Consider the following 26,473-nt stretch of genomic DNA (forward strand, 5'->3'; position numbering starts at 1 on the left):
GCCAGGCATTGTTCTAAATGTGAGATTTCATAGTTTTGTGGAGTTTTTATCCTAGAAAGAAGATCCAAATATTAAATACACTTGAGAACCAAACAAGCAAATCTCTACCCTCAGGCAGTTTACATTCTTGTAGAAGAACATTTCAGAGAGTAGCAACTAGCACTTTGTTCCCCAAAAAAAAAGAACATAGACAGAAGGAAGCATGAATCCAGCCCTTGGGGAAAGAATGGAGAAAGATGCCTCAGGTTTGGGGGTACTCAATATGACAAGAACGCTTTTATATAGACCCAAATTAAGATGTACAAGTTGCCTTGACATTCTTTGGCTGGAGTTGACAGGCAGAAGATGGATACTGTTCTCACATAGAGATACCGAGAACTGAGTTCCCAGACATTCTGACTTTTCAGCGTCCATCAGGAAACTGAGTGTTGTGGTTCGGACTCTGACGATTTTTCCGTACCTTCTGTCTGAGTGTTCTGCGATGGCCCAGTGCCATGAACATAAAAACTCAATATACTGGCTCCCTCCTTGCTTAAATAATATTCAGGTCAAATTCTGTAACAGCCAACTCTGACTTGGAGGTCATGCTTGATTCTCATTTTATCAGGTTGTCTAAAGTAACCAGGCCATGAGGTGGTTATTGTTATGGTACTCGTTGGAATGGGATTTGACCTATATAAGGAAAAGAACTAGGACAGGAATAGCTCTTCAGCCCATCACAGACTTGGAGAGATCCAGTATAAGCAACTGCAGAATCACAGAGCTGGAAGGGACTCAAGGTGACTTAAGGTGATCCTGGCACCTGCCTCTGGGCACATATGTGCCTGTCTGGAAATTTAATATAAATTCTAGAACTCATTATTTTAACAATACATAAAAGTTTACCCATCCTGAATATAGTTTCCTTTTGGGTAGTGATGCTGCCTAGCCTCGGACACGACATCTTTAAGAAGACCTCAGAACCTATAGCATATTCTTTTGGATATATTTAGTAGAGGAAAATCCTTGTCTTTGCAAGATGTTTTGCATTTTCAAAAAACCAAATGCCATATCTAATTGGTCCTGCTGAATGATACCATTTTTGATTAAAAGTGAATTTAAATGCAGCTATGAAATTATGAGGTGACATTTTTGTTTTGCTCATAACTGGTTCAAAAAGACCTTAGTGGCAATTGCAAAAGTCATAAGCTTATATTCCCGCAGATGGCTAACTTGAGGGCACATGAGCTCTGGTAAGCCGGACTGTTTCTCACTCTCCTTGGTGAGCTACTTGAGGTCGAGGAACATGCCTTGTTTGTTTCAAAATACCAGCCTACCACAGAAACAGGTGTATGTCAGGGGCGATTTGTTGAATGAATTAAAAAACAATAATGTCATCACCTCATATTCACATCATGAATTCTTTGTCCATTTTTATTTATTCTTTTTTTTTTTTTTTTTAACCACAGCTGAATCCCAAGATCACCTCTTACCTTAAGGCTAATTAGCCAGCAAATGGCAAGGCAGTACTCTGTTGTAAACAGAACACTGTTCTGAGAAGAGAGTTCAGGTTCTGGTGTAGACTCTGTTTTGAGTGGCCAGGGGAGTGGCTTTGGAGAGGTTCCTAAGCCTCTGTCTCCAACTTATTCCATCCTTTATTAAGGGATGGAACTAGATGATGGAATGTTCCATCTGAGGAATAAAATATAGAGGGGTTACTCTGTACCTATCTCTGTATTTGTTGTGGGAGAGTCTCTTTTTAAGGTCTTGGTGTTGATCAGGATTCTGTGTTCACAAGTGACAGAAACCCATCCTGACTTAGTTGAGGTACAAAACCACATTCTGGAAGGGCAGGAGTATACCAACCTCCAGAAATTACCAAAATCGGGGACTCAGGTGCTAGTTACCATGACACACTTTCTCCAACTTTGTCTTCAGCTTCCGTCTCTGGGTCAGTTTTATTCTCTCCCATCTGCTTCCTCCATGAGCCTGGAGAAATGTGTACAACTTCTGGAAAGTTCCCTGTGCAAAAGAAAACAAGATTCCGTGGCTGGTGGGTCCTCTTAGCACCAGGGGGCTAGCCGGCGAGAGGGGCAGCTCATCCAGAGAAGGGGTTGCTGTAGAGCCAACACAACAGAGCCCCGCTAAAGCCTGCCATCCCCATTTGTCTCCCAGTCCCAGCCTCCTCCTCTCGTTCCGTACACATCGGCTGGTGACCTTCTACTCTTCTTGGAGGCTCTACTCAGCTTCACTGTCTCCGAGGGCAGCCTGCTTGGGCAGCACAATTCCTTCCTGTCTGTGCTCCCACAGCACCTGGAACCCATCTGTACCGGGAAATAGAGCTCCTCATGACGCTGGCCCTGGTCTATTTACAGACCTCTCTTCCCCGGGAGATTGGAAGCTCCTCCAAGACACTAACTGCCTTAATTGGCTTTGTGTCAATTTATCAGATCTATTTATCAGATTATTTATTTATTAATTATCAACAGCCTACTGTGTACTAGGCTCTGAGGATTGAAAGACAAGTAGCCCAAGATCCCTGTTCTCAAGATGATCAAGGTCAAGAGGGAAACATGATGAATACAATAAACAGACACTTGCAGGGTAGTGGGTGGGATGAAGCCACCACCGGCATCTGTGCTGGTGCTACGGGAGCCCCGAGCACACAGTGTAGTCCCCCCCTAAACAAGGATGGGGAGAGGGAGAAGGCCAGAGGACGTTTCTAAGAGGTAGAAGGAGGCTGCGCCTGGTAGGTGCTGGGTCCTGCTGAATAAGAAGATTGAACCTGTTCCTGTGGGGGTTGGGGGTAGGGAGTATTCTTTGCCATAGAACAGCCTATGCAAAGCTCAGGGATGCCTGAAAGTAGGATGTAATCAAAGGCTTCTGTTTGAATGGCAGAGGTAAGACAGAAATACGTGAAATAATTGGGAAATAACTTTCCAATGACGTCTTAATTTTACAGTACAGTCCACTAGGGGTATGGAAAGATTGAGATCACCAGGGACTGACAAAGGAAATCCTTCAAAAAAAATATGGGTATTGATTCACCTCATGGGGAGTTAGTACTAAATCTGAAATTAGAGAGTCTGAGTTTGAATCTCACTCTGCCAGGTATTAGCCTGGTGATACTTTCTCAATCTCTACTTTATCATTCTGAAGACTCTCAGAATTATACTGATAAAATAAGACACGTAAATGAAAGTACTTAGTAAACTGTAAGGCCCATTTATAAACTTGCTATTCTTTAAATCTGATTATCTTTAAGACAGAGAGTTCTTAATTGACAAGAGTATTTGGAAGATATGAAAAGATGCATAAATATAGTTACATAGAAAGATACGATATTCATGCTAAGTGTTGCGTTAATTTTACTTACTGGCTCAAAATTTTGGTTCATGCTATTGCAGAATGCAAGTTAATGAGGGGATGTTGGCTTCTTATTCATTGCTGATTCTGAGGATCGGGTAGAGAAACACTGCCTCAGGGTATGTGGTCGGACTCAGCTGGACATGTGACATGTGGGGGATTAAGTCATTTAGATGTTGTGACTATCAGGTGTTCTCTCTGCTAAGGGAACTGCATTTTTTGTAGGCAGGTTTGCCTAACGATTTCCTTCTAGCAATAGAACCTTATGAGGTAAAAGTTCTCCTTCAGTGCCATGATTTCCTTCTTTTAAATGGTCATAAATAATCATGGCATTTTAAAGAGTTGTGCTGGTACAAAGGACCTGAAGAAATGTAATCACTATGTGGCCTGTGTGTGCCCATCTTACCTCTGGTCAGGTGTGGGAGAAGGCGGCTAAGTCCATCCAACAGATACAGAATGAAGGGATCTGAACTCTTCAGGTGTATCTCAATGATTATTGATGAAAAACTAAAATTTAGTTGATTCAGTATGTTCAGGAAAATCAGTGAATAATCTTTACGCCATGCACTCCTTCGGTTCTCCAGAGCTCTTGCCTAGTGTGTGGAAAGAAACGCTTGCCTTGTTGTCCACGTCTACCACCAGTGCTAACTCTGAGCTGATCCTTACTGGAGAGGATGACTCTAATGCTTTACTATGTTTCTGTGAAGGCCACCCTGAGAAGCATGGGATAAGGCGTTGGAGATTTGTCACTCATTCTCATTCTGTGAATAGCACACAGAACCTGGATGTGGAGACTCACGGGTTTGAAGACATGGCGAGTTGGTAGTCCTCTCTCTGCACCCAGGGTTTGATCTACCTGGACCTCACTCTTGTGATGGCTGCCTTTCTAAAACTTACCTGAGGAAGGAGAACCTGGCTCCTTCCTTGGAACACTAGGTCTATGAGATGTTAACTCAAGTTCCACCAAATAACAAGGTAGTTCTTCAGTCAAACAAGTTGAGAAATTTTGACTATATCCCCACTGGAGATACAAAATGCATATTAACATACCAAAGGCTGCAAAAAAAGTTGAACTCTGCTTTCCCAGAGTTATTTAGCTATAAGATTGTTTTACTTAGTAATACTCATTAGCTTCTTGAGTACCTCTTGTTCCTCCACAGTACAGTTTGGAAAATGCTGTTCTTAGAGAAGTTTCAATCCCAATGGTTCTCTTAAATATCCCATTCTTTATTAAATTAGAGGTTTCCAGGAAGGGAGGCTACAATAAGCGGTCTTCTAGTCCATTTATCCAATAAAGCCCCATTTCCAAGTTTAATTCAGGAAAAAAAAAAAAAGTTTTTCTTCTTTTCCATTAGATTGGATAGCGCTCATGGAAAATCCATTGAAAATGTTGAGGTTGATGCTGCTTCTTCCTCCTCTCTGCTCTATTTCTTTCCTTTGTAAAGAATGAGTCTGGGTGTGATTTGGTAACTATTATAGTTTGTATTAGATGGGACCCAATAGAAACCTACTCGCCAGAGACAGAGTAATAGCCAGTAGTTTTAGCCATAATCACAGAAAAATCATTTCCTCTCCTTCAGTCTGTCCGTTGCTCTGTGACTGTGAGTGGTATCTTTATTTTTTAAATCTTTATTTATTTTTTTAAAGATTTTCTTTATTTATTTGATGGGCGGGGGGAGAGCACGAGCAGGAGGATCAGCAGGTAGAGGGAGAAGCAGGCTCCCCACTGAGCAGGGAGCCTGATGTGGAACTCCATCCTAAGACCCTGGGATCATGACCTGAGCCAACATGACCTGAGTCTAACAACCGAGCCACACAAGTGTCCCGTGAGCCGTATCTTTAAAAAACTGTTTCTAAAAAGTGCTAAGACTGTGTTTTCTTTCCGTAACCTCTCCAAAGCATCCTTTTTTTCCTACCCACAAAACAGGAAGATACTAGACAGTGGGATTCACTCCCCTCAACACATGTTTTGTTTTATTCATCCTCTCAGAGGTTTTTATGCTAGCTTTCTTCTCTTATCACTGATTTCCCCTGCATCTCTTCAGATTTATTCAGTTCATAGGACGTGATTTTACCTATGATGACACAGGACTTTGGAGCTGACCTCATTCCATTCATCTGTGTATCTTTTCTGCCAGCTAGAATTTAAAGTTGATCAGAGGTAGGGACAATATATTTAAATCTTTCATATTGTCTTCAAAATCTCACGTGCAGTGCTCTGTACAGAGTTGACACTTATGTATTTGAATGGGTTTAAGAATACTTTGCATGGAGTGAATGTGGGTTTAATGTCTATATATCTAGAACGTGGATGTTGGAGTCCAACTGACCTGAGTCTAGTCCCAGACCAAAGAAGTATGTGTGTTCTTTACCAAGTTACTTATCTTCTCTGAGATTCCATTTTCTGTTTTTTTCCCTTAAAGATTTTAGTTATTTATTTTAAAGAGAGAGAGAGACAAACAGCATGTGAACAAGGGGAAGAGTGGGGGAGGGGAGGGTAAGGGAGGGGGGGAAAGAATCTCAAGCAGACTCTGCGCTGAGTGTGGAGACTGACACAGGGCTCGATCTCACAACCCTGAGATCATGACCTGAGCCGAAACCAAGAGTTGGATACTTTATCACTTGAGCCAACCAGGCACCCTGAGGTTCCATTTTCTTTTACATAATGGAGATACTATATCTTTTTCAAGGAATACATGATGCGAGTAATCACTAGTTTATGTTCTGGTGTCCTACAGGTCTGGGTTTGAATCTCATCTCTGCATTGCGCCATCATTTTGAGCAAGTTAACCTCTTTAAGGCTCATTTCCCTATCTGTGAAGCAGGGTCTGTCATAGGATTTCTCTCCTGAAGTAGTTGAATTAAATGGATTCAATGAAAAAATGCATGTGAAACTTAGAATGAGACTCCATACCTAGTAAGAATTCAATTACTGTCAACTGTTACTTTAGAAACGTGCCTAGTATACCCAACACCAGTGGGCCGCCATTGGCAGACACTCTCTAGACCTATTAGAAGATAAAGGAAATTATTGTGCAACTTTCTCATGTGAATGACGTTCTGACTCTTAGCCATCTGAAATGGCACCAAGTTCTTCTGAAGAAAAGGCTTTCTTGGAAGGATCATGAACATCTGGATTAAAAAGAGCTTACATTCTCAAAGTGTAGGGGTTGGAGATATTTTTTATTGAACATAGCCATCTTGTGATCTGATTTCCTCAGGATATGAATCAGAGAGAAAAAACTGAATTTTTGTCTCAGAAAAAGAAGGAGGACAGGCAGAGGATTTTTCACTGGTAAGGCAATTTACACACTTGTCCTTTTCATAGTTAGTCATGGTCTATGATACATTTCATAGCAATGCCTATGAGTTTCCAAATCTGGAACAAGACTTATCAGCCAAATAAGGGATAAAGAAGAAAAGTCTTTTAATCCACCTAGTTACCATTCACAGAATTCTAGAAGGGGAACTTCAGGAAAATGACTGTGCTACACCCCACTTGCATTTGTTTCTTTAAACCCATTGAGAGAGAATTAGCTACTCACTTTCCAAATACCTTTAGCAGAATAGCAGAAGAATTCCATCACCAGCCCTACTGTTTTGTAAAAAGTTCTTTCTTCCTAATCTTTCCCCCAAACCATTTTTCTTTCCTTCTATATAACTTGAAGCTCACTCTTCTTTTTTTTGCTTTCATATTGGCTGACCTAAGTTCATCTTAAAGTGACATTGTAAACTTTTTAAAAAAGTTATTAGAGCTTATCCCTTAGTCCTTTTATTTTTCTAATCAAGCAAATTCATTTGAAAAGCTCCCTTAAGTCCGGTTTTTGCATACATCAGGTCATTTGAGGTTACTCTTCTGAGGGTGTTCCCCAGATATTCTAATAATAGAATAAAAAACACCAAACACTTTGTTATATTCACTAGGGTACCCTAGGACCTATTGCCACTCAAAATTCATTATAGGTGCTTAAATAAAATGTCAACTGAATAGATTAATATGGCCTCAGGTTTATAAAGCTTCTTTATGAAAAAGCTTTAACTTTCTCAAGAAACTCTGTCTAAGGTTCTCTTATTTGCTCAGCGCTACCCCCCCCCCCCCACAATCTTTTTCCCTCGATCCCCAAATCTTGCTTTTAGTTGTAGACATAGAAAGTGGCAAAATGGAGGTCTGAGCTTCGGTCTCCAAATCACGTGAGTTTATCGACTTAGTCTGAGTGTTTATTTATCAAAGCAGAGGTGCTAGGGTTTTAAACAATATAGACCCTCAAACTTAACCTCATACTCAGAAAATGAAGAGAAAATGGAAAGAGTGCATATCTACTCTAACAGGTCTTTGTCTGGAACATCTGAACATCATGATTTTTTTAATTGCAGAATGTGATTTGTTCATAGAGACCTTTTAGTCTTCTCTGACCGACCATGATCTCCAGTTTTCACTTCCTTTCTGCAAGCTTATCATTTTTTTCATGTGGCATCTCCGCCTTTTGTTCTGGGTATGAAGTATTAACAAGATGTGACAGGGCACTTTTAAGCTCTTCATCACCAAGATGTCTCATGGCGCCTCAGCTGAGTGTTGCGTGATCAGTGCGAGGACCTTGGGACACTTTGTGATGAAAAACTTGCTGCTTCTACAGGTTATGTGTGTGTGTGTGTGTGTGTGTGTGCATATGCTAAAATCAGCCATCTTTACCACGTATTTCATTGACTTTTCTAGAACTTACAAAGGTGAGTATTATATGATCAGGGAGACAAGGCCTTTCATATTGAGCTCTTCAAAGGGAGGACCTGTGTCAGAAATTTTTGTATCCCCATCTCCTAATCCATGTCGTGGCACAGAGCAGGCACTTTATCCATAGTTCTTAACCGAAATCCGAAACTCAGTCTAGACTTTGTCCATAACAGTATGTCCTCAGATAGGTCACTGAGCTTATTACATACTCTATAAAATGGGATTTCTGTCTACTTTTGAAAGACCAATGGGAATGTGAGAGTTCCAGGAAATTGGGCCTTACACAATATTTGTGTTAAACTTCACAGACCAGATGGAGTTTAATGCTTAAGTAAATAACTTACAAACTGATGGCCCTTGTGTGTATACTCAAACCAAAGGGTTCTTGGTGACTTACTTGGGGATCAGTATTTTAAATGAGTATGTCACTTTTGGATAAATCCCTACAACCCTCCAAATCTTTTTTTTTCCTTAATTCACAATCTGCTTGGATCATCTTTATTGTTGGAATGGAATTGTCAACTTGAAGATATGCTGAGATGTGGCTTGCTATAATTTGAGTTCATAAATCTTAATAGGAAGAGCCAGGAATCCAGTGGCTCAGAGCATTGTGAAATCATTAAATCTGGTTTCTGGAATATGTGAGCAGCCTACTACTTTCTCATTAATCCGAGGCAGAATGCCCAGAAAGAGTATTTCATAAAGGTTAGTGCAAGAGGAAAGTCCACTGACTCATTGTTGGGTGCTGGATGACCTAGGAATTTATTGCATTTATCAATGAAAGAGATCTGTATTCTAATGTTCTTTTACTGGGGGAGTCATCATCAACTTATAAAGGAACAATTCTGATGATTTATCTCATGTCGTTTTCTCAGTGGTTCTCAAACTTGAGTAGGCATCATCATTACTTGGAGGACTTATTTTTTCTTTTTAAGGGATTTTATTTATTTTAGTGAAAGAAAGAGCACGAGTGAGCAGGGGAGGAGCAGAGGATGAGGGAGAAGAGGGGGAAAGAATCTTAAGCAGACTCCTTGCTGACTGTTGTGCCTGACCCAGAGCTCCGTCTCATGACCCTGAGATCATGACCTGAGCCAAAACCAAGAGTTGGACACTTAACCAACTGAGCCATCTAGGCACACCTAACCTCCTGGAGGACTTATTAAATCACAGATAACAGGATGTGTCTCTCAAATTTCTAAATAAGTAGGGCTGGGGTGGGGTGGGTTTCCACAGTTTGCAATTCTAACAAGCTCCCAGGTGGTGCTGATGCTGAAGGTCCAGGGACCATGTGCTGAGAACACTGTGCTACCTGAAGATTGTCGAGACTGGTAAAAATAAATATTCCTTGGACCACTGCTCTTCTCTGAGACTACTTTCATAAAATGGGACCTAGATAACCATCAGTAGCACAAACCACAGGCAGACATCGATAGGTCAGAGTGTCTATATAGAACTACTATAAATATTGGTGAAAGAAACCCAGAATTGTCTTGTTGTTGTTGTTTCATGTTGAATATTCAGCCCCTTCATGATTTTGTAGAACCCACTGTTGTGGTCTTTTCCAAACTTCTTCTTGAGTCATCTGAAAATACTGCCTGAATCTTCAAAAGCAAAAGAGGGAAAATTTGTCTGCATTTTCCCCCATATTGTCATTTTTGGTTCCATATTCTTTCCCAACAAATGGACCATGTTATCCCAGTGTTCTTGCCTCTTGCTTTATGATCTAATTAGATACTAGCCAATAATCCTCTATCAAGTGATTTTAAGTCATGTACTTATTTCAGACAGGCATAATGTCATCAATTCAGATTATTTTCCTAGAGCCTATTTCATTCAATTCAGTTCAGTGCAATTTAACACCCATTGACTGACTATATGCCAACCACTATTCTGGATGCCTAGGAACAGGCATGACCAAGATCACCTACAGATTTCTGCCCTTGCAGAGCCTACAGTCTAGCAGAGACAGACAGATAGTAAACATAATACATAAACCAATACATTATATTTCTGGTGGTAGACCCTATGGAAAAGAGGAAATGAAAGCAGGGCAGCGAGGTTTAGGACTTCAGGGGCTATCAGGAGAGGGCTGTGTGTACACTTGAGCAAAGGTCCTCCAGGTAACACTACAAGCACGTATATATATCTGGGTAACTGTGTGACAGACAAAGAGAATTGCCGATTCAAAGGCCAAAAGGCAGAAGCTTGCCTGACATACTTACAGAATAGCAAAGAAGCCAGTGGGGCTGAAGCAAAATGTGTGAAGGGAAAGTAGTAGTATATCTGAGAGGTAACAGAAGCAAAGTCAAGACCATATAAGCAAGGCTTTGTAGGTCACTGGAAAAGACATTGGCTTTCATCTGAGTGAAATGGGAATCACTGCGAGGTATTGACTTTCAATGAAGGATCTGTCTGAATGTTGTATTTAGAATAGACTGAGCAAGGCAAGGATAGACACGAAGAGAATGAGACAATGCCAGTAACCCAAGCAGAAATAATGTGGCTTGAGCCATGGATTGGTCAGTAGAGGTGATGCGTAGTTCAATTCTGCATATATTTCTGAAAGTAGAGTTCAGCAGGACTTTGTGACAGATTGGATATGGAGTGTTAGAGAGAAAGTAATCAAGGTTTTGGCCTAAGGGACAAGAAAGATGAAATTGCTATCAATTGAGATGTAAAAGGCTGCAAAAAAACAGGCCTTCAGGGAATACTGGGATTTGGGTTTTGGATGTAGTGAGTGTGCCAAGTCAAAATGGTTGTTGATCATGTGTATGTGGGGCTTGTGAGAATATACTGGGTACATCTGGGCTACAGATGGAGTTGTCAGCATGTTGGTATTAAAAGCTGTGAGGCTCAATGAGATTATCAGTGAATGGGTATGGATAAAATAGTGAAGGCCAGGACTGAAGCTTGGGGGTCTCCAGCATTAAGAGATCAAAAAAGGAGTCACGAGGAGAGATGGAGACAGAATGGCCATCAAAGTAGGAGGAAAAGTAGGGGGTATAATGTTCTAAAAACCAAAAGAAGGAAGTGTATCAAGTAGAGGAGAATGAAAAATAGTGTCTGTCGAATGCTGATAATCCATCGAGTAAGAGGAAGATTGAAAACCTACCACTGAATTTCACAACTAGAGATTATCAGTGACCTTAATGAGAACATATCTGGTACAGCGGTAATGGTTAAAGCCTGGTTTAAAAGACAATGCTAGAAGAAGAATTGGGGAAATAGTGAGGAAAGTTGGCTCTTGAAGTTCCTGCTAAGGGAAGCAGAGAAATGGAGCAGAAACAGGTGGAGAAAGTGAGGTCAAGCTGAGGGTTCAGTTGTGGTGGTGGTGTTTGTGTTGGTTTGGAGTTGGGAGAAATAACAATATGGCGCACTGCTGGAAATGATCCAGTAGACAGGGACAGATTAATGTTTCAGGAAATACAGGAAGAATTCCTTGAGCAATTTTGTTGGGCTGGCAAATGGCCATAAATCTAGTATCCAAGCAGAAGATTTGGTCTCAGAGAGAAATCAGATACTTTCATCGACAGGATTGGGGATGTTGAGGGACACTAATGCTGGTGGGAGAGGAAGGTGGAGTGTTGAGACCCTATGCAAAATCCCTTTCCACTGCCTCAGTTTTCTCCCAAGAAGTAAGAAAATTATTCAAAAGAAAATAAAGCCCCAATATATGCTTCTACAAATATTTATTCAAAAAATAAAACAAAGCCAAACACAATATAAGAAGTATGCAATAAATGTTTCATTTTAGGAGTTTTCCTAAATGAACTGAACTGACCGAGACTTGAAAATAGAAATGTAATGTCTGTTCTATGAGGGAACCCTTCTTTTCTAACTGTCTCAGTATCAAGCAGGCATTTTTCATTGTCTCATTAATCTTCAAAATTGTTCAAAATTAGGGGTGTTCATATAGAACATTTTTTATTTGACAGTTCATTGTGCATAAATGTCCATAATATTTTTTTTTGATGGTGGATGTGCGTGGAGTGATTTCCGTGGGAATTCTACAGTGATCTCTTGCTCTTCATTTCAACAAGATGGCTGACCTCTACCATCTTATCAGTTACCATTTGGCACTTGGAAGACATTGGCTGCAGTTCTTAAACAGATATTAATAGGAGTTTTGGCCATACTTATATAAGATAAGGTCTTAAACTTAATCAGAGATAGGAAGGACACATATGATTAAAAAGAGAGAGGTATTAGACCCTTTAATCTAAATTATGTTTCCTCTCTGGGGTAAAAAAAAATATATATATATATATATATATAAAACACTTTCTGAAGGATTGAAATTATATCTTACTGCTTTGCTTGAACAAAATTTACAAAACTCAATTCAGAAGGCATTGCATAAATCTTTTTTTTTTTTAATTTTATTTATTTATCAGAGAGAGAGAGAGGGAGAGAGCAAGCACAGGCAGACAGAATGGCAGGCAGAGGCAGAGGGAGAAGCAGGCTCCCTGCTGAGCAAGGAGCCCGATGTGGGACTCGATCCCAGGACGCTGGGATCATGACCTGAGCCGAAGGCAGCTGCTTAACCAACTGAGCCACCCAGGCGTCCCGGCATTGCATAAATCTTTTGCAATTATAATAAAACACGTTTAAAAAATACTTAGTGGGGGTTCTTCATTGCTGAACCAAGTATGTTTGAAAAAAATAAGAATAACCATAGCATTGAACTCATAGGATTGTAGGGGAAGTGAAATGAGATTACCCATGTAAAGTGTTTCTTACAGCACATTGTTCATGGTAAGGGCCCAATAAATTATGTAGTAGGTATAAGGTGATGTGGTTCCTTAACAAATGTAAAATAAATTGTCAAAATTAGGGGAATATTCCCAGTTAGTGGTGTATTTTTTAGGGAAAGGTGGTGGCAGAAGGCTCCTGTAGCCCCGCATTACTTTATTGAGGACCGGTGTTTAGCCGCGGAAGCATATAAGGACCCAATCACAAGAAACAATCACTGAGCATTATGTGCAAGGCATGATAGTAAGCATCTGAAATATACATTGTATTTGATCCTTATGATAGACCTGCACAGTAAGTTGGGCTAATTGTGTAGAGGAGGAAATTGAATTGGGGAGACATGAAATGCTACAATAGGCAAATCTGCAAATTGCCAAGTGAATTAAAATACCAAGCTGCCCACGAAAGAGCAAAATCCTCACCAAGATCACGATGTGATTTGACTGCTAAGTCCACAGTCTTCTTTCTACTACTATTCTACCATCAGCTTGCTCATCTAAATCCAACTCAAATTCAAGTGCATATTGCTGGCTTGGTCAGAATCAAGGAATCCTCTCACTTTGCTGTCTATCATGGGATTCAGCTTACAGTTCTGGAGATGTATGTGGAAAGGACTTACACCTGGATATTAACAGAGCTTGAAGACAATAGGAAAAAAAATCTCACCTTTTGCCCCATGAGAGAAAAAGCTCTTCCCATTCCTGAAAGCTATAATATAGTTTCTTTAGAACCTGGCTGTGCTTCAAACTAGTATTGTTCTGGTTGATGAAAAAAAGAACGACCCCTCTCTCTTCCTACAGGAATGCCACAGTGAAAAAAACAAAAAAGCAACAACAAAAAAGAAAACCCAACCTAATTTTAAAGATTTTCTATTCAGAACAAAGAAAAATCAAGAACAATAACTTTCTATTTTTAAGAAGGAAACCAAATGGTAGTATCTTGGTTTTAACAGCTTTTGGGAGAATTCTAAAGATGTAACACTCCCCTCATTCATGATAATCAGTTTTGAATACTGAGAAGCTCCATTTATGAATGAAGGAGAACAGTTTGGCCGGCAGAACAACTTACAAATATAATATTTAGTTCATGAATATTATGTAAATTCAATAAATTCATTAAATAATGAATATATACAGCATAACATTTTACACTTGAATTTATTCCAGAACAAAAAAGAAATCAATGTAAGCGTTTTGGAAAAAAGTGTATGTAGAAGTATCAACTCTCCACTTCTCAACCCTTTAACATTTTTTTCTTAGTATGTGAAAATGTAAGCTCTCTGCTTTACCTATAGTTAGCCACCTAAAATAGGAAAAATGATGCCAGAGCATCAAAAAAAAATTTTTTTTTTCCTTTCTATAACCTAGGTGGGAGATGCAAAGTTCTCATCTGGGAAGGGGTGGGAGAAATGCCTGGGTTTCCAACATGAGTTTAGTAAGAGAGTAACTATGTATAACCATATGACATATTTATACTTCAGTAGGAAAAGAAAATGCTCATTCATGTCTGCAAAGACCAGTTGAGGACAGTTGAGAACAGGAGAAGATGCTGTTAACTAAAGCACAGAGCTTAATGGCCAAAAGGGTTGATAAAGATAGAAATTACTTACTAAGAGGAACTGTGACTTTCTTTTCCTCCGAAGAATCTAAAAAATCTGCTTAGCCTGCTTCTCTGATAACCTAGGGGCTCTTCCCCTGGGGGAGACAGGCGTCTGCACCGCTTTTTCTCTTGAGCACATCAGAGTCCCACCTCCCCATCCCCATCTCAGGACTTGGCTTATACGGCATATGGCTTCTATACATTAAGCCACATGTGAGGCTTGCTTGGCTGTTTCTCATGCCCAAGGGCCAGCTCTCTTGCCCCCTTTGGCTGATTGCAGAAGGCCTGAAATCTCTCAAGAGAGAGGAAGAGAAAGAGGAAGAGAGCAGAGACCTAACTCAGCTTCCTCCAGCTTTCATCCATTTCATCTGAGCACTCCGTGACTCATCCCTGAGTTCTCCACCCCGAAGCAAGGTCCACCAAATCCCAGCCACCCCCCCCATTCATTGTGGAACATTTTCTTTAGCAGTGTCATCTTGTTCTGAGATGACCAGGAATGCTGATTGTATTCGAGTTCTTTCCACCAACTCTTTGAATTGTTGTTGCCCTTTGGCAAGTGCCCTGTCACCCTCCAGGCTCGGAGGCATTCTATGAACACCTCATTCCATGTTACTTTCCTTGTTTCTTTTTTTGTAAATCCTCATTTAGTTTAGAGCAAGTTCTCTCTCTCTCTCTTTTTTTTTTTTTTTCCTCCAACAGACTTGTCTTGGTAAAGATGGAGAAGAGCCAGTAAACTTGGCTTCCTCGCTTCTGCTCACGTGAGTATCATTTATATTTCTAACTATTATGCAATTGTCATTCAAGCCCTGTGTTTCCCCAGGTTTCTGTGGAGGAACTGTCTTGTTTGATCTTTGCAATGCTGGTACCCTTTTAGAATTACCCATAGAAAAACTTGATGACACTTCTGTGGATCTTGTAAAATTCATCTTTGGGGTAATTTTACGGTGTGTGTTTTCCCCCTTGAATGTTTAAAAGAGCTGGATTTCTGTCTCTTTGCAGAGCTTTCTAGCAGCTGTGTCTCATTTGCTTTGCAAGGGCATTGGAAGAAATTGCTATTTTGGAAGCTTCTCAACATATGGGATAATTGTATAAAGCACTTTACAGTTTGCATAGTGCGTTCCCATTATGTTACCCAGTTCATTTCTCAAAGAAGCCCTGGCCGTGTTGATTATATTTTTCAGAGAGAGAGAAATAGAGGTACTGAAGAAGTAACAGAAGCTTGGCAGGTCAATTTAGCTCACTCTGGAATTAATCAACAGATTAAAATCTCTTCTTTCAGATCCTTCAATACCCATGATCAGAAAGCCTCAGGCTTGAGACACCTGGTGGTTCAGTTAAGCATCCAACTCTTGATTCTTGCTCAGGTCATGATCTCAGGGTTGTGAGATCAGGTTAGGCTCTGCACTCAGCGCAGAGTCTGCTTGTCCCCCTCTCTCTGCGCCTCCTTCTGCTCACTTTCTTCTTCTCCCTCAAGCAAATAAATAAAATCTTAAAACAAACAAACAAGTATGTGCTTGGGTGGCTCAGTCTGTTGAGTGTCTGACTCTTGATTTTAGCTCAGATCATGATTTTAGGGTCTTGGGATTAAGCCCCATGTCAGGCTCTGCGTTCAGTGAGGAATCTGCTTGTCTCTTTCCCACTGCTCCTCTCCCTGCTCAAGAACTCTCTCTCTCTGGAATAAATTTTAAAAATCTTTAAAAATCCCTCATGCCCTTTGACCTAAATAGGCAGACAGACATACTTTCTGTGCATCTGCAGAATGGGTAGCTAGGCTAGTGTTAGTTCTGCCCTAGCCAAGCATTATCTGAGGGACTGAACATCGGCAACTGGGCTGTTCAGCTCTGGTATTCAAAGTGGTAAGTGGATGGCTCGAAGCATCAGATTTAGGATCAGACTGCCTGGGTGGAAATCCAACTTCCAACCTTTATCGGCTGTGTGACATTGGATGAGTCACTTAAACTTTCTCAGACTCATTTTTGTTATCTGTCCAATGGGGACGTTCATCACTACAGCGTGGAATTGGTGTAAGACATCCATAAGCACAGCACCCAGCGCACACTGTGAGCCCTCAGTAAATGGTAGCTAGTACCATGTTGTGGGCCCAAAGGGGCCACTGGGCCATTCTTTCCTAAGATTTACTGAAGCGGATTTGTCTCATGAAATTACACATATGGACCCGTCAGGACCAGAGAGAGTTGGTGGTCCTAAAGAGGAGGCTTATGGGGCAGACAGAACTCACTAGTATTCGCTCTTCCCTTAAGAATTGTGATATTTATAACTTCTGACTCTCTGTCATTCTCTTCAAGACACAAATGACGATGTTGCTCCTCTTGAATAATGTGGGAAATTCACAAAGGGCCCGGTACGCTGGTACCCACAGCATCTTAACCTAGGATATTTGGGATGGTAGCGCACACAAAACAGGCAAAAGACAACCTTGGTTTTCTTACCATTCCTGGTGAGAGTAGGATGTAGAGGAGACAGCAGAGATATGTCTGCTTGTGAATGTGTTCTCGCTGAAATACAGAGGACTGAGTCCTGCATCTCTGCAGTTGTCTGGGTAGACTGAGCAAAGCGCTTTGCTGTTCTGTGCCTCAGTTTCCCCAATTAGAAATGATGATTATAACATCCACAGAATGACCAGTTTGTATGCTATTTGCAGGGGTTTTCCCATGGCAAGTGCCATGTCCTGGGAATCTCTTTAGTCCCATGAAAACTGGGATGGTTCATGCCCTAAATATTTGCCTCCCGGCTCATCATGTTCACCGTAAGAACAGTGGATATAAAGGTGCTTTGGCATTTCATGGACAGAAGAGTATAATCGACTCAATTCTGAACACCTGGGGTCCCAAAGTAGTGCTTTGGGTTATCGAAAGAAAAACATGGCAATAATATAGTATGACACTTCTCAAGTAAGAGTATCACACTTTCATTCTTGGTGCATAATTGTATAAACTGCTTAGATGTATGTAATGTGGCCGGCAATATCCATTCATGGACTCTTGTATGTTTAAATCCATGCAACTAAAGGCACACACAAGCATACCCATATGGGAACAGTTAAAATACTTTCAGGTCATGTCAAGGATGATTTGCATCCGAAAGACCTCATATGAAATATTTTTACTTGCTGAAAAGTTCTGTTTTTCACTGAAGGCGTATTTTTGAAATACAGTGATTAGTGATTTGTCTTAGAAAACTTCAAAGAAAAACAAAATAGTCTGGGAAAAATGGTATAAGGGACCGTCTACCTGGTATCTGCAAAATGAAGTTTTCACCAAAGGATAACACTCTATTGCCAGGAATCAGCCTGAGGGGCACCGTGTTCAACAGATGTGAAAAAATATTACCTAGTGTGCACACAGGGGAATTAGTCTCCAAAAAAATGATTCATTTTGGTATTTTTCATAACATACACATTGTACTCGAGTGGAACTTGAAAATGTACAAGTGTGTATTTGCTTGAAAATTCAAATGTTTTCATTGACTTTTTTCTAAAGATCATTTATTTATTCTTAGTGTTCCAGCATTCATTGTTTATGCGCCACACCCAGTGCTCCATGCAGTCCGTGCCCTCCGTAATACCCACCACCAGGCTCACCCAACCTCCCACGCCCCCACCTCTCCACTGACTTTTGTGTTTTACCTAGAGGCATCCAGCCAGAATTCAAGCCGGTATAAGACCTAGAAATGCCAAAGTGAGGCTTCTTGTAGACATGCATAACAAGATAACTAATGCATAAATAGTACGTATTAATTAGTAAAGGCATAAAAAAAGAGTAAGTCTGGTCCAACTCAGTTGCCTCTATTAAAAAAGAGAAGTGGTATTTATTTTAAAAATTAGACTTTAGGGGCATGTGGGTGGCTCAGTGGATTAAGCCTCTGCTTTCGGCTCAGGTCATGATCTCAGGGTCCTGGAATCAAGCCCCGCATCAGACTCTCTGCTCAGCAGGGAGCCTGCTTCCCTTCCTCTCTCTCTGCCTGCCTCTCTGCCTACTTGTGATCTCTGTCTGTCAGATAAATAAATAAAATCTTTTAAAAAATAAGACTTTAAAAATAGAACACCTTTTTTTCTGCTTGCCTTAAAATAGGACATGTGACCCTCTGAGAAAATCTTCAGACACTCCAAAGACCCTGGACGAGTCACTCGATTTTTCTCTATCCCCGAGGACTGAACTGCAGCCTTGGGTTCAAGGAGGACACTCAGTAAAACCTTGTTAACTTATACTGAATGTTCCGTGTGTTCGTCCTAATTCAGAATTACATAATGAAACCGGAGTGAAAAGGGCACGGTCCACCATACCACATTCAACTTTTCCCCAAGGAATGAACTACTTTACCTCTCAGATAGCAAAGAACTCATTCAAAAGCAGGGCTGAAGGCTGTTGGAGTTATTGTTGTTTACATTGCCCTGGACAGAGGAGGAATTATGTTGGCTTCAAAGGCCTTTTCTTTTACCTCCCATCATGGCAGGCGAGTGCAGGAAGAAGCCTTCATTCCGCTCCTCCGTTTCACAAATGGAAACCCAGAGGAGGGACCGATTTGCCCAGGGTCACAGATTCAAACCTTCCCACTATATTTCTTAGTCTGAATTTAATTTTTTCACATCTCACCAAATAGAGCTGTAGGTAATTTTCCTGGCTTTTTTTTTTTAATAGTTTAGGAGACACCCTCTCCGGCATTGCTACATCCTCAGTCCCAGCCCCACTACTCTTTAAACAACTCTGCTTCCTTCTGTCATTTTCTCTGCCCTCTGACAATACACTTGAAGCTCCCTTGCAAGGCCTTAGGCTAAAGGAATCTTCTAGATTCCCCAAGTGCTGTATAAATATGAGGGCCATTCTCGTACTTCTTCCTAGGCCAACGGCCTCTGTTCCAGTGATGTGTAGCTCCGTGCTTCTACTGATTTCTTTCAGGCCTCTGAAATGTGAGGCAAGTCTTTGCTTTATGGTTAGTTTAGCTGATGATGAGGGCAGGCTGAAACTCGTGAGGCTAGACAGAAGCTGAAGCAAACTGAGGTCAGAACTTGAAGAGAACCTCTAAGAAGACAGATTGCCAGTGGCTCTTAGAGCGTCCTTCCCCTGACAGTAGCGATGAGGCCTGAAAGTAGAAAAGTGACGGTCTCCTATGAAGGGCACATGAGGGCAGAAAGATTTTTCAAAATTTGGCCCCAGAGAGAGGAAATCTGGTTGATATTTATTCAGCCCCTTCCTTTTAAGTCTTGATTACCCTTGGCTCAGTTGGTGCTGAAACTTACACACGAGCGACAGGTGATTCTTATGTAAGAATGGAATCTCGGGCGTGATAAATTTGGTCTCGAGAAATCACAGCTCAGTCGCTGCAGATGGCAGTGTCATGATGGCAGAGTTAGAGAGAGACATCCTGCCGGGCTGTGGGCTGCCTGTGAGATGGCTACTCAGTTCAGAACTGTCTGAGCCAATTCCTTGAGCCTCAAGGTCATGACCAAGGGGTCCAGCCCAGCTGAAGGGTTGACATTCATTCTAGCAACTTTCTCCCCTACTCCCTTGGACGCTGCTCCTGACTCATTCCCACTCACAGGTCCAGCAAGAATCAGGTTCTGTGTTCTTCGTGAATATCTTTATAATTTGGGGTCTTGATCTATCATAATTCGCCTCCTTTGGGGGTGAATTTTTTGCTTGTAAAGAATTGCTTACACTATAGAGTTCATACAACCTGGTTGGTTTGGCCAAGGAGACATTTCTACCCAGTCCATCCCTGTCAGGTCCTGCAACTTTCAGGGCACAGGCTTTTAGACGTAGTTTTGAGGAGCCTGGAAATCCCCCAGAATGGCATATACACACAAAAACTGTGAACATATTTAACCCCTTTCTAGGGAAAGCATCTACAGTGCTCATAAAATTGTTCTGGAGAAGTCTGAGATCCATCCAACAAGTTACAAGAGGCACCAGTGTAGATGAAAGCAATATCCTGAAGGCATTACTTATTCTCTTCAAACTAGATTTTCCACTTTGAATTTTAGATTGAACTTGACCAGAGATTAGAGACTTAAGATAAGCTTTGGAGTCAGACTCTTGATTCTGTCTTAGACCCTTGCTCTACATTTCCTCACTATGCGACCTCAGACATGCCCCTCCTCTGTGCATCACATCTTTATGTAGACAATGGATAAAATATCGCCTACCTCATACTGTTGTAGGTGTTAAATGGAAAGATATGTATATGTCTTGTGATATACCTGGCCTTTGTTTACTGTTCCATAAACAGTGGCTAGTAGTGGTGGGAGTCACACAGAGCTCATATCTCTGAAGCATGTGGGAAACGTGAATTATTTTACTAGGCATTCTCTTGTCCATTCCCACTCTCCATTCTTTTTTCTTTAAAGATCACCACAAACATGACTTACTTTGAAAACTGTTGACAAGAATGGCTTTATGTGAGGATATTTGTCATCCTGGTATTATGTGCTGCTTTTCTACTTGGGATTTGTGGCCGACAGTGTCCTATCTCAGTCTCTTGTTTTAAAATCAATACTTCTGTAGCAAGTGTAATTTTATTTTGAGATTGTCCAAAAAAATTTCTGAAGAGAGAACATACCAAGAGTGAAAAAACTATGTTTATGAAAATATCACAAGGGCTCAATGTGATGTACTAGGAAAACATGCCAGCAGATTCCACTGTTTACCCATGAGATATATATCCTGACTGTATTGATAGATACTATTCAAGGGAATGTGGAAAATTCCTTCTATATGTGCACTTCTCTTGCTCTAGCTCATTGCCTAATCCACAGAAGGTACTTAATAAATATTTGTTGGATGGTTGGATGTACATTATATTTTCATTATAACACAAATACCATACTACTTACATCATACTTACATTGAGCCAATAAGGAAAATGCAATCCTCTCTCATGAATACTTTTATGAACATATTTCTGAAGCTTAGCTGACTGATAGGCAACTAGAAGAAAGTGCCTTCTACATCTGTTTTCTATGCCAAAAAGGAATTTTAGAGAATATGGGTGTAAGTCTTTTGAGCGAGCCTTTATAAGTGTATGTGAGTTGCCATTTAGTTTGTTAGCTGTTGAGTTTTGCAATTACACCCATTCAGGTAGAACAGTACAATAGGAGCCCATGAGAATCTTGTGGATGTGCCCCCTTCTCTCCTTCTCTCCACCTTACTGTTTATAGAAGAAATACTAAGCAAGAATCACAGTGACATTGGCTTGCTGGACTTAGGGCTGAGACCAAGTAAGGGCCGGCATGTTCTGCATGAAATTTCTAGAGCCTTTCCTCCCAGTGGGAAGACTCATCTGAGGAGTTAGGGGAGAGATAGCTGTGTTGCCAGAAGAGCTGCCAGCAGCAGCTGGCTTCTTCATGAGAATGATTGAACCTAGAGTGTTGGCATCCAGAAGCAAGTCATCATGAAGGAGAACCATAGAAATGGGGAGGTCACGGGAGCAAAAAAGAATGAAACAAAGAAATGATCCCCCAAGAGGACAGTCTTTCTTCTTTCCTTTATTGCAACTCAAAGCCCTGTATTTACCTTTGATTACTCAGAACTGTATCTCAGGTGTGTCTCCCATGTCACCACATATGCAGCTCTTCAGTCGTCCCTGTCTTAAAAGAACATAGAAGCAAACACAAGGGGTTGGTTCTTACCTTGTATTTCCATTTGGGAATGTGGAAAAGTAATCAACATATATTGGGCATGTACAGGTACCAAGTAATTTTACTTATTCTCCAACTCAGCATGTCTTAGGTGGGAAAATTGAGTATGCACAGGTTAAGTAACTTATCCAGAACGGCCACCTAAGTGATGGGACTGGGTTTGAAACCTTTGGCTGTCAGCCCCTGCTTTTCTGCATGGACCACCTCAAGGCAGATAGGAAATCCTGGAAAATGAAACAAAAAGACATTCTTGGTGATAAGAAGTATTTGGTTTGAAGATGTATTTTCTTACTTCTTGCACTCCTTTTCAGTACAGACCAACACTGAGAGACAATCATTCATATATCTACACTTGTAAGCCCAGGTCCTCTTCCATTTTACCTACTCAACAACAGTGAAGTTTCCATTTCACAGATATGGAGGTCAGGCTCTATGTCTGCACGTTTGATATTAAGCAGACCACGAGGCCTCACAGGAGAAATGCCTCTCTAAGTGCCAGATCAAAGAATTGTTGTGGCCCAAACCAGGGCACATTGGTTTTCCTTGTACCCATCTTGACGTTGGAAGGAATTGCACTTGAGCTTGAATTCATTCTAAGTCAATATTATAACTCATTTCTGGGTCTCTTTTTCAAGTAGCTTTGTTTAGTGTTTGAGTGTTTGTCCTTCTCTCTGGATAATTTCTAAAATGCCTTCCATCCTCATCCTTTATCACTGCCATTCTTCCCTACTGAGATTGAATCCCTGGTACAAAAATCATATATTGAAGGTCAGGTACAAGTCATTAGCTGTCTCTGTGAAAACCAAGAGAAACACAAACTTACCACTTCGCAGTATTTGTTAAAACATACTGACACAGCTCCTGGGTTGGTGTCAAGGTCAAGGAGGTCAGCCCACACTTGAGCTCAGGCATTCGAGTTTGTCCAATGAGTCAGCCAAATGGGAATGTTGGGGTTTCTTGGCTGGATGTGTGTCAATATTTCTGTGTATAAAAGATGTCTATTTGCTATACCAGCTTTTGTCATCAAGCTAAACCATCAGCTTAACATGACTAATGCCCTGAGTACACTTATCTTTTCAAGAAGTTCCTTGCTTGCAGGGGCAGATAAATTTTGTTGAATATTTTTTCATCTTCTCTTTTCTTTCCTTGTCACTCCCTGATTATCCACGGTTTCCTTCATGCCTCCTCTGCAACCCCTACAAGAGGCAATATACTCTTTCCTTGCCGAGTGCCAGTGCCAGCACACGTGCAGTTATTTCCACACATCTGCCTTCCCCACTAGAGTAGACATTCCATGCACACCCATTTTTCCCTCTTCTGTATAATTCATCTTCAGGTCGCTGGTGCCATACAATGGCTGGCACAAACTAGGCCCTCAACAAATATTTGTTGAATGAATGTAAGATAGAATGAATAGAAAAGCATGTTAGTTTATTTTGCCACACATTTGGCTTCACTGAAACATTTGGGTATCTTTCATTCTAACTGCCTCCTTCCTTCCTCAGTCAGTATTTATGGAGCATGTTTGATGTGTCAGGCACTCAAGAATATGCCAGTGTGAGTGAGACATGATCCCTACTGCTTTGGAAGGTCCAGAGTGGGTTGTACAGATCATGTTGGTTCTGAGTCAGGTAGCCGTTTTGTACAGATCATGTTGGTTCTGAGTCAGGTAGCCATTCTGTATGGATCATGTTGGTTCTGAATCAGGTAGCCATTCTGTATGGATCATGTTGGTTCTGAGTCAGGTAGCCATTTTGTACGGATCATGTTGGTTCTGAGTTAGGTAGCCATTTTTGGTGAATCACCAGTCACTGTGGGTGGAGCCTGGAAGTGGCTCTTTGTGAGAGGATGTAGAGGAGGAAGACATTACCCTGATCTTGAGATGCTCACAGCTTCTGGGGTAGTGAATGAGTACATACATGAAATATGTAAGAGATGCCTATCCTCTAGGTAGTGAGGTATGTTAGAAGTAGCTAAGTATAAAGCAATGACGTCTTCCCCCAATATGAAACCTCGCTGATATTTCCGTCTAGTATATAATTTATATGCCAATATTTCTTCTGTACTACTATGTGCTCAACACTAAGCCGGGGCTGCACACATGGCAGTGAAGAAGAAAAATGTGAGACTTGCTTCTAGGAAGGTGTAGGCCAAGACACAAGTGTCTGACTCATACCTGAAAATGCGAGTGAATATGAGTGAGCAGGAGTGAGTGTATCAGAGAGGAAGTGAAGGGAGGGGCTGGTAAGAAAGACAGAGACTTTCTTCTTCATTCCCCTGGGTCTAGGTCCAAAGAATTCCAAAGAGATGACCTTAAATCCAGGAGTTTTAGCTCTCTTCCTTAGATTTTTTTTTTTCCAGAAAGAGGTTGATATTGTTGCAGTGACAGAAGGTAAGTTTAGTAGAAATATAAGAAATGTCTAAATAACTCCAGTAATCTAGGTTATTGGAGAATTAGCCTATCTTCAGGTGTCTTGTTTCATTGTGAACTAAGACTTCCAATGAATTTTCATTTAGCCCCTCCAGCCTACTAACCATGCATTATCAACATTTATAAAAAAAATTTTAGGGGCACCTGGGTGGCTCAGTCAGTTAAGCGGCTGCCTTTGGCTTGGGTCACGATCCCAGCACCCTGGGATCAAGTCCCGTATCAGACTCTTTACTCGGCAGGGAGCTGCTTCTCCCTCTGCCTGCCACTCTACCTGCCTGTGTGTGCTCTCTCTCTCACTGATAAATAAATAAATAAAATCTTAAAAAAATTTTTTTTAAAGTCTCTTCCTACTTTTACAATGGCTAGAAGTGTTAGGTCTTGGGTTCATTTAGTGCATATTTTCTTGGTACTTATTATATGCCAGCCAGCATCCCAGGCCCTAGAATTCATCACCCTTAAGTCACTGACCCTGTGCTGCCATTGATAATACTGGTTTCTCTTCTATAAGATATATTTCAGGGGCACCTGGGTGGCTCAGTGGGATGAGCCTCTGCCTTTGGCTCGAGTCATGATCTCAGGGTCCTGGAATCGAGCCCCGCATTGGGCTCTCTGCTCAGCGGGAAGCCTGCCTCCCACTCCTCTCTGCCTGCCTGCCTCTCTGCCTGCTTGTGATCTCTCTGTGTCAAATAAATAAATGAAATCTTTAAAAAAAAAATAGTGACCTAATGCTTAAGGTGCCTGGGGCACAGGCTGGGCATGTTCACATGCATCATTTCGTTCCCTTCTCCCAATAACCATGGGAAATAGAGCCCATTATTCTGATTGTATATATCAGAAAATGGGGGCTCTGAGTGACTAATAAGTCACCCAAATATTTAAATAGTGTACAGAACACTTCAGTACAGATCATTTGATTTTAAAGACAGTACCTTAAGGAGAAATCTCAGAGTATTCTTATTAAGACTTAGAGCCATGTCTTGGTCACTCTAAGAAAGTCTCTTCCTACTCTTACACTCTGAACACTAAAGGAGGGGTTAATTTGGTTTTGAATTTTGTCCTCTAACCCTCTGGGATTTACTAGTGGATGCTATCACTTGCCATTTTTTTGGCCTGCTACACTTTGAACATGCTAGAGAGTCCCTCTTCAACTCAGCCATCTGTGCTTTTGGCTTTTAAATTCCATGAAAATGGCTGGACACATTCTTCTTATTTCATCCATACCCATGGCCAGAGGGAGACATTCTATTGGCTCTTTCTGGTAATCTTTCCTAACACTGTTTGCACTATCTGTTCCGCCTTCCCTTTCCTGTGTGTGTGTATTCTCTATATGTATTTTCTGTATTTTCTCATAATCATTACATTGTATTAATGTAATTATAACACAAATGTATTAAAATATTAAAATCGCATTTTTTAATCACTAACAACCAACACCCAGAGAATGTCCTTAACTGTTGATTTTAGTAATTAAAGGATATTATAAAGAGCAAGCAAATAACAAGAAGCTTCTGAATTTGAAAAGTATCCAATAAATAGAGCAAAGACCCACCAGCTGAAACCGGGTTTGGATTGTCCATCTCGTATGGCTGACATAGCGGCCTACCTAAACACAATGGATTGGATTAGTCCCGGGCATAGAATTTCGCAATTTAAGGAGCATTCAAGAGCCAACCCTTACACCAGAGAGAAGGAACTAAACTCTGGAAAGGTTAGTGATTTGCCCAAAGTTAAACAGGAAGGCAGCATGGGATCTAAAGCAGTGAATCTCAAAACTTTTATCTAGAGATAAAAACCAGATTGTTCCAATGCAGATTTCCTAAATCCCAGTCCCGGTTACTCAGATTCAGATCAGGAGTGGGACCCAGGAGTCTGCATAATTAACAAGCTTCCAGGATGATTTGGCAGCTGGTGGTCCTGAGGCCACGCTTTCAGGAACACTAATCTAGACTCTCTGGCCTCAAGA

At 41.0% G+C, this 26,473-nt stretch overlaps 1 long non-coding RNA gene across 2 annotated transcripts in view; it reads left to right on the forward strand.

Annotated features, from left to right (window-relative positions):
* Nucleotides 1-26,473, forward strand: part of LOC132026781 (uncharacterized) — a 193,335-nt gene that overhangs the window by 90,992 nt on the left and 75,870 nt on the right. The gene's annotated exons all lie outside the window — the stretch shown is intronic.

Source organism: Mustela nigripes, chromosome 1 (genome assembly GCF_022355385.1).
Source record: "Mustela nigripes isolate SB6536 chromosome 1, MUSNIG.SB6536, whole genome shotgun sequence".
NCBI lineage: Eukaryota > Metazoa > Chordata > Mammalia > Carnivora > Mustelidae > Mustela > Mustela nigripes.